This window comes from Rhododendron vialii, chromosome 3a (genome assembly GCF_030253575.1).
Source record: "Rhododendron vialii isolate Sample 1 chromosome 3a, ASM3025357v1".
NCBI classification, from domain to species: domain Eukaryota; kingdom Viridiplantae; phylum Streptophyta; class Magnoliopsida; order Ericales; family Ericaceae; genus Rhododendron; species Rhododendron vialii.
In genome coordinates this window covers 891,877-900,984 of record NC_080559.1, presented here as the reverse complement: position 1 = coordinate 900,984, position 9,108 = coordinate 891,877, and positions in this window count along the sequence as shown.

Sequence of the window (9,108 nt, the reverse complement as noted above, 5' to 3'; positions counted from 1 at the left end):
CTTTAAGGAAAGAAAAGGGGAAGAAAAAAAAAACTAAAAAAATTTCCTTCCTATTATTTGGTTGAAAAATAAAGAGAGAATAAAATACAATGTTATGTTTTGTGAATAGTAAATATTTTTTTCTATTTTCTTCTCATTTTATTTTATTTTCTTTCCTTTTTTTTCGTGAGGCTCTGTTTTAAACCTTGGAAAAGAAAATAAATGAAAAAAAAATAAGAGGAAAAAAGGGAGGAAGAATTTATTATTCACAAAACTTAAAATTATTATTTTCTTCTCTCTTCCTCTTCCAACCAAACAAAAGGAAGAAATTTTTTGTAATTTTCTTTTCTTTTTCTTAAGTTCCAAAAAAAAACCTTAGGTTACAAACAGAGCCAAAAATCCAATGCAAAGTGCAAACCATTACAAAAAATTTATGATGTTCCAACGTGGTATTGAGGCATCATGCCTCTATTTAATATAGATCATTAGATCAGGTTTTATGTTAATCTAGGTTCTTGGATTAAAACCACCTTCAAAAAGTACGGTGATTTTGTGTTTTTTCAGCCGTAAAAAGTCATTATATTTACCATGAACACTGACTCTTATTATCATATTTTATGTTTATATTTACCATAAAATAAGGCATACTTCCACAACTAAAAGTTGTATTTCAACGTTTTTCTTGATGTTTTCAAAATAATTTAAACCGGTGTAGGAGGTTAACAGGAGAGAAAGGGGAAGGGATCCAAGGGTTGAGATTGAAAGAGGAGATCCAAGGGTTTAAATAAAACAGGGGCATGTTAGGGGCATGGTAGCCAAGCTCAAACCATTACGGAGTACTAACTACTAAGCATTACGATGATGTTCTTCGTCCATTCTCTCTCTCTTCTCAGATCCCTCAACACTAAAAACATCTCTCTTTTGTGTATACATTTGTTTACTCCTCACCTGATTCCTTTCAATAGTCAGCTGATTTGTACAAATTGTTTGGCATTTCTATAATCTTCACGGCGTCGAGACACGGATCGAAACCCAAGAACCCGAGCTCCAGAGGAACAAATTCTCCGTCGACCTCCTCGTCGTCGTTGTCGAGGCATTTTCAGGAGCCTTCAGTGGACGGTGTTTCTTCACCGGCGTCTACAAGTAAGCCCCAGTACTTTACTCCGAGAGCCTTCCTGTGGATTCCGAGAGATCGAGAGAGAACATCACCGTTACCGTTCGGTTTTGGCCCCTCAGGTACTTTTTCCAAATTGTAGGTATTTGTAATTGTCGGCATTTTGTTCTTTCGATTTAATTTTGATGTGACAATTTGTTTATTAAGGGGCATCAAATTGTTTATTTAAGTGAGGTGGGTGTTTGTACATATGTACGTATTGATGTTACTATCTTGCCGGTGATTTCCATGTCAATAGGTTATAGCAACAGTTTAGTTCTCAACTGTCAAGACATGAGTTGCGAGTGATATTTACTGGTTTCAAGAAGATTTTTTTTTCTTTATTTACAAAAATGATAGTATAAAGAGAGAATTTTGCCTTTTTGTTTTTGTTTTGAGAACCGCCAACTTGTCAATAGAGAAAAGTATCTCTGACTCGTTTGTGAAGAGTCGAGTGAATGAGAAGCCAACGAATTTATTAGAGTCCCTCCTAGATGTCAAAAAACCACAGAGTATATTGTCTCTAATGATGATCCTGTGTGTATGTCGTAGATAGAGTTCTGCTTAAAGATGGCACGGTTTCCATTATTGGCATTGGAAGCACATCACATAATGGCAAGGTAACACCAAGCAAAACGTGGGGTTTCTTGGTCACGCCAGTAAGTTAAAAATTGGACCTGACACAATTGGGAGAATTAGAAGCCTTTCAGGATCAATATTGAAGCAGCCACTTCTTTGATATTGGTGCAGCGGGTTAAGTCTGTTTTCACTCCATCCCTGTTTAGGAGCCATATTTGGAAGACAATGCAGCTTTTGTTGGTTGGACCCTTACTTTATATTTTGAAAAGTGGTGGTTACAGCCTCAAGTAGGGGAAGCAAGAGTAACGGGCAACCTAATATGAGGAGCTCAAGGCTATAAGTTTCCTTCGTTTATAGTTCAGTGGGCCATAAGTTTCCTTATTTATTTGGTTGAGCCTTATGGTTGTTTTGGGTGTGGAATTGAGGGATAAACATACAGTCACTCAGCTATCCAAGCTTAACCTGAGCCTGAGTTACTCAATCTGTTTGAAGCCATACTTAAAAAGGGTTTTAGGGTTTGAATAAGTAGGGAAATGGTAACTTATTGTGTTCGGAATATTTGTAGAATTTTTGCTTGAAAGAAAATGACTATAGAGTTCTTTGCTCGTCCAATAGGAATTCATATTGTTGCTCTTGCTCATATTGTTGTTTTCTGGCTATGTTCAGGTCAATTTTCCCAAGTAATGCATGAAAACAACTTGATTAACACTACGTATTATTTTCTCATTTTAATGCTTCCAAATGGAGTGTTTGGCCCTACAACCACCACACGTCATGTCTACGATGTTGCTGCACAACATGTTGTCAGTGGTGCTATGGAAGGCATTAATGGTAGTGTTTTTTGGCATATTTGCAGGCACTTTGTACATTCTGTCGCTGGAAATGAACTTTTAACTCTGGGGGAACACATCTTTCAATTAGCAAGTCGTTTTGACATCATGTTATTATGGCCTCGGGCTGAAAGTTTTAACGGAATGTTTCTTTGTCTCTCTTTGATTAACCTTCTTGTTAATCTAAGTTCATATTTGTTTATTGTTGCTAACAGTCTTGGTAATTCCTTTACGTTTTATTTTAAGAACAGGCCGGTTCGATTTAGAAAATGGAAGATGAAATAAAAGACCTATCCCGGCAAATTATTTTGTCTAACTCAGTCTTGTGTAACTGTGCTTATTTTGTAAGTGGAAGAAAGACAAATCATAAACAACTTAACAACAAAGTATTTGTCGCTTCTATAAGAGCCCCTTCGCTGTTTTGGGAAAAAGAAAGCTTTCAGGTTTCTCACCAAATCTAACCAAACAGAAACTTCAGCCAACTAATCCAACCATAATTAACCAAAAAAATGAGGAGAGCAAAAGGTCACATGAACTTTTAGGATTCTACAAGACTATGCTAAAGCCAAAGCCCTAATTTCAGTGCATATGTGGGACGCTATCCATTACAAAACAGAATTGAGGCAACCAAGCCCGAATAATAGAATAAACGAAATCCCTGTTAAAAAGACAATATTAAGCCATATTCTTAACAAAACATTGAGACAACCTAGCACGAATAACAAAATCCATGAAATTCTTATTCAAAAGATGACATTAAAACTAAAAGCCACTGCACCCACCCCCAAAGGGGATGCACTATAGCCTATAGGTTCGTTGGAAGATTGCTGTATCTCTTTGTGGCTAGAATCACCTTAATCAAATCATGCTCAGCATCTTCACTTAGAATACTTTGCCCCTGCACGCACCCCCAATGTCGGTTTCTGTTGTTAGAGGTGTAAGACCCATGATTTATTAGACATGGAAGAGGATTGGTCGACACATTTTGGTTTCCTTTGACTATTTCAAACTTGACCTCAGCAGTGGGGGACAAACTAGACAAGAACATAGCTGAAGTAACAATTTAGCTTTCTTAGAGTGAATTCATTACTAAACGGAGGGAGGAATTGAGTCACTTTGGGTGTGACTAAATTATATGACTCCATGGTTGGAAGGGATAATGCATGAACTTCAGTCCAGCTTGACTGAAGTTATTTCCAAGTGAAGTCACTACTACGATGGAAACATGCAATTTTTTTGTGCATTAAGTACTGATTCAAGCGTTAATTTGGAAAGGAACCTTTGTTAAAGTTCAACTCAAGTCTTTTAAATGTTGGCCGTTTAAGTGTCTCAGCAAATTGTGCTAGTCCCATATATTCCTTTTCACTTTTTTTCTTGTTTGAGTTCATGCTTAATTAATGTGTTTTCATTTCTCACCACCTCAAACTCTACAAGTCTTTTGTCTTCCTGCTGTAGCTTTTCAAAGATTACCAAGAGCTCATTTTGACTTTATCTCATTTCTGCTCATGTGTATCTGATGTTATCTTCACATCTTGCCACATATGACCAGTCCAACCCTACTTGAAATAAAAACAAAGAAAGATAGAAAGAAAAGTGCTTATTTAATGAACTAATTGCCCATGAAGGTCTCAAACTAGTGATCCTGAAACAAAAGCAAAGAAAGAAAGAAAGAAAGAAAAGTGCTTATCTTCTTCCTTGAGGGGAAGAAAGTTATTTGATTCAAGATGGGTTTTTTCCTATAGGATATTATTTTGAACTTTTTGTCGCTCTAAAATAGTTCATATGTCAATGGTTGTCCCTGTAAGTGGACAAAACGAATGGCACTTAGGACAGCACAAGATTGTAACGGCTTCTCGTGCCTCTTGACCGGAACCCTAGTTCGTCATCGGAACCCTAATCTGCAAAACAGACAAGGGGTGAGCGCACCTTTGCCTCTTTTGGCAAAGGCCCTCCGATGCCTAAGTTTCACGTACCGGAGAAAACCCTAATTATCAGTAGGAGAATAGCTTGAATGCAATGTATTGTGTACGTTTTACTTCTAGGTTAACCCTGTTTATATAGGCATACAATTCTTGTTGCCCAAGCATCCTTGTTGCCCTAGGTTTCCTATCACGTATTGGAAACCAAGATCATCTGGAATCTCGTTCCTTTATCTATTTATTTCCTTAGTCCTTTTAGGACTCCTTTCCATGGCTGGCCGAACATCCCATTCTTGTTGGGTCTCTTCCTTAGATCGCCGACCACCGTCTTCCACGGCGACTTATCCTAACTTATTCTATGGTCCCACGTACCACCTGTTTGGGCTCTATCTGAGCTTGTTCGGGAATACCTCCCTACAATTGTTCCACAGCTTTACTCGTTATTTTAACTCAAATGACGGGCAAAGCTCCCAAATACCGAGCAAAACCATGATACTCCTTCACCTTGTTCCATAGAGTTGGTGCAACTTCCATCATTAAGCTAGGCCAAACATCCCATCTCTTGGGCTGGTCATGCTTTCCCTGCACTTACCTTTACACGTGGCATGCTTCGTACCGCCCTCATTAAATGCGAATGGACATCCTTCGTGCAACGGGACGCCCAAACGGCGTCTGGGTGACGTTTCACATATGCCTCCCCGCTTTCCTTAGAGTATATGTGGGATTTCGTCCCATTTTGAAACCTCATTCTCTCTAGACTCCCTCTGCAAAACGAAGAGTTGCGCATAACCGCCATTGGAGCACTGATTACCATCTCAAGGCCCCTTCCTTTCTGCACTAAGGACTTCAACTGTTAATCCGTAAGTCATCGCTCCCCATTCTGCCCTATTTCTTTCGTTGATTAGGGTTTTCCCTTCGTCTAGGGTTTCTTCACCCCCGCTACTTTCATCTGAAAAAAAAAAACTCTACTTGGCGTCATTGCAATAACCCCTCAGGCCATGGCCAATTTTGGATCTCGCTACGAGATTCCTGACGATGTAGCCACTGTACTCGCTCCTGAAGACGCCGTCCGTGAGTGTCCTAATAACGACACTCTCCATATCCCAATCGTCGCCATCGTAGAAGGCGGGGTTAGGTTTCCCTTGGCTCCTTTGCTCCGCCAGGTTCTGGCCCATCACAGGCTTTCCCTAATGCATGTCTCAGCCAATTTCTTTAGGGTTGTTATGGGTATAAATTCCATCAATCAATTTCTTTAGGGTTGTTATAGTATTTCCAGAACCAAGGATGCCCTTACTTACCATCTGAAGAGTAGGGATTCTAGGAAGAAACTTGTCCTTGAGCTTCCTAACTCTGTTCGGGGGGATGATGATGATTTTCTTATCATCACGGGGAACGTCGAGCCCAGAAATGAGGATGGCTAAGTGATAGGTTTCCATGCCCCTCACAGATTTGGGCGACCACGTTAGTTTCTTTTACCTATTGTGTTCTCAATACTCAAAGTTTATTCATACTTTGCTAATTTGTTCTGTTGCATTCTTCTTTGCAGCCACTAATGTCAACCAGGGTCATGATATTATCACCCCGCAAGTCCACGTGACTGATATCAATTGTGCCTTGGCTTTCAACGGACAAGGAACACATCTCGCGGGCTGAGCAAGAGCAGCGCAAATGCTCCTCAGCTACAGGGCATCGTACGGCGGATTCATTGACCGTTGTACCCGTGCAGCAAATAATCCAGAGCTCCTAGGCCCTTCCTCCTCAAATCCCGTTCAAGGAAGACAGTCGATCTCACACTCCTCCAATTCCCGACGAGCCCATCCAACTAGCCAAGGAACCTCCACTTCATTTTCCAGTGGTTACACTCCTTCCCCTCCACCACAAGAAATGAATCAGCCGATCAACCTTAGTAACCTACTCACCCTTCCTAGACACGGTCGTGGTCGTGGCACTATTCATGGCCACGATGGTTCTCAAGGCCACGGCCGTCGAGCCTCAGTTCAAACTGACGTTCCACCAGGTTTTCATCCAAGTGAGGTTGCTGAGGGTCATCGTGACAAACGTCCACTCCTCGATTCCCCTTCAACAGGGACTGCTCCACCTGAAGGAACCCTTACCACTCGTAGATCCTCTGCCTCTGTTCCACCCCCCGACTGTCCCACGGAAATCGCCCCGTAAGTGTTCGGGACAGTGCGGAGTCCAAAGACACCGTATTGGCCCTATCTCAAGCATTCCTTTTGCCCGGGGACAGGCAGAGGGAGGTGGAGAATTCTCTTGACAAGCTCCTCAGCTCTTTCATGGTCAACAGTGTTAAGGTTTGCCCCCTTACCTTGCTTTCCATGTCTTAGAACCTTAATACCTATTATTAATACATGTATGCTTGTCCAGTCTATTCAGAAAATGGTGGCAATGGCCCAAAAACTCGGCCAAGTAGAGCCTCAGCGTGCTAGGCTGGCCAGTGAAAGCACCAAGTTGCAATGCACAATCACCAGGCTCGAAAGAGAGAGATCAAGCACGTGGAATGGTGGATGAACTGAAGGGCAAACTGGACGAAGCCGAGGACAATCTGAACCAGACTCTCACAGAGCTCGAGTCAAGCAAAAATGAAGCCAAAGCAACGCTCCAATAGGGTTATAATGAAGGAATCAACGTGGCTACAGAGAGCTACAAGACCCAAATGCTTGCAATTCAAGATGAAATCTGGGTTGCTGCTTGGGCAGCATGCCCTAAAAGGTTGGTGTAGCTGAGTCATCTCCTCTCTGGACCGAAAACGACCTTCCCAGCACTGTTGTCATTCCAAACGAGGAATTTGCTGAGAAGGAGGAGGATAGCCTTGATAGGGAGCTAAATGCCAGTGTCTCTGAGCAGCAAGTTGCTGATGCTGATCAAGTAGATGGTACAACCAACCCTGGCCAAAAGGAAGCCAGTGGTGGTCCAAATGATGAGAGCACTATAGTGGAAGACACGCTTGCACAAGTCACTCTTCCCCTTGTCCTGGACCTGACCATTGATGAGTAAGTATGATACCATCTCCCTAAGACAGTTTCATTTCTTAAGACAGTTTGCAGGCCCTGTGTGGCCGTGGTCTTTGCCCTGAGTGGCACAAGTACTTTATAAGTTTTGTTAACACATGTATTTGGCCCTTCGTGGCACAACACTTGGTAGTTGTCTCGCGGCCTTGCTTGGCCTAGATATTGTTCACTTGGCCCTTCTTGGCCTTTCAGTATTGTCGGTGGCCCTTCGTGGCCTTTGCAGTATTCCAACCTTTTAGTTCCAGGTTATCTCTTGGCAATAAGTTTGTCGTGCTTAGACAGACGCATAAGTGTTGTCATACTCTGACATCAGTGCATATTCATGTATGCATCAAAGTGTTTTCGTACTTAAGATATATTATGCCCATATGCCTCTAAGTTTCCCATACTTAGAAAAAAGCATAAGTGTTTTCATACTTAGCTGAACTATGCATGTTTACGTATGCACTCCAAGTTTGTTCATACTTGGACACGTTCCTAAGTTTATTCATACTTAGATAACTGTGCATGTTCACGTATGCACCCCAAGAGTTTTCATTCTTGGATAAATCTAAGTTTTCGTACTTAGCCAATTTATATGTTTATTCGTACGTGCCAGGGCATTCGTGCCCATACCCTGCTCCCCAATACAAAGGAAGAAAGAGATGTGAGCATATTCAAGCTTCGTATTCATATGGACAGAAAATAAAAAAGAAACACCAAGAGCAAAAGGATCAAAAAATTTCTCAAATACATATGTACTGCCAAAGGAGGATTTTATTCATAATCTTTGAACTCAAGGGGCGTTATTCGTACCCCTTGCAACTAACAAAATAAAAAATAAGGAATTTTATTCATAACTCCCACACTATCACATATGCATCCTAAAACAGAATGAAAATAAAGGAAGTCCTTTAAACAAAGAATTTTCTCCCGTAGACCTCCTAGGCGTTGTTCGGTGTGCCCACAGGACCAGTGGTAGCTCATTAAGCCATTTCCCCTTTGCCTTATCTAACATTTTCTTGATCCCATCAAGGATGGTTTTGTTAGATGCCTCTGCTTGCCCATTACTTTGCGGGTAAGCTGGGGTAGAGTACTAGTTCCTTATCCTGTACTAGGAAAAGAAAGCTTTGAATTTCTTCTGGAATTGTGACCCGTTATTGGTAATCAACGAGTAGGGGATTCCAAACCGAGTAATAATACTCTTTCAGATGAACCTTTCTATCATAGGCTCTGTGATTTTGGCCAGGGGTTCTGCCTCAATCCACTTCGTGAAATAATTTGTTGCTACCAATAGGAATTTTCGATTTCCAGTTGCTTTGTGGAGTGGATCCACGATGTCCATCCCCCATTGTGCAAATGGCCAAGGGCTTGTCAATGGCACCAGATCTTCAGCTAGTGTTCTAATCATAGGTGAAAACTTTTGACACTTTTTACAGATTCACGTATACCGCATCCTCTGCATACGTGGCCACCAATAACCTTGGGTTATTGCTCGGTGGGCAATGGACCTACCCCAGCATGGCTCCCACATGTTCCCTCATGAATCTCGTGGAGGAACTTCTGCAACATCTCGGGGTGTAGTACGAACGTGTGAAGGATTTTCTGTACAACTTTCCTACATGGGATAGCCAAAACCG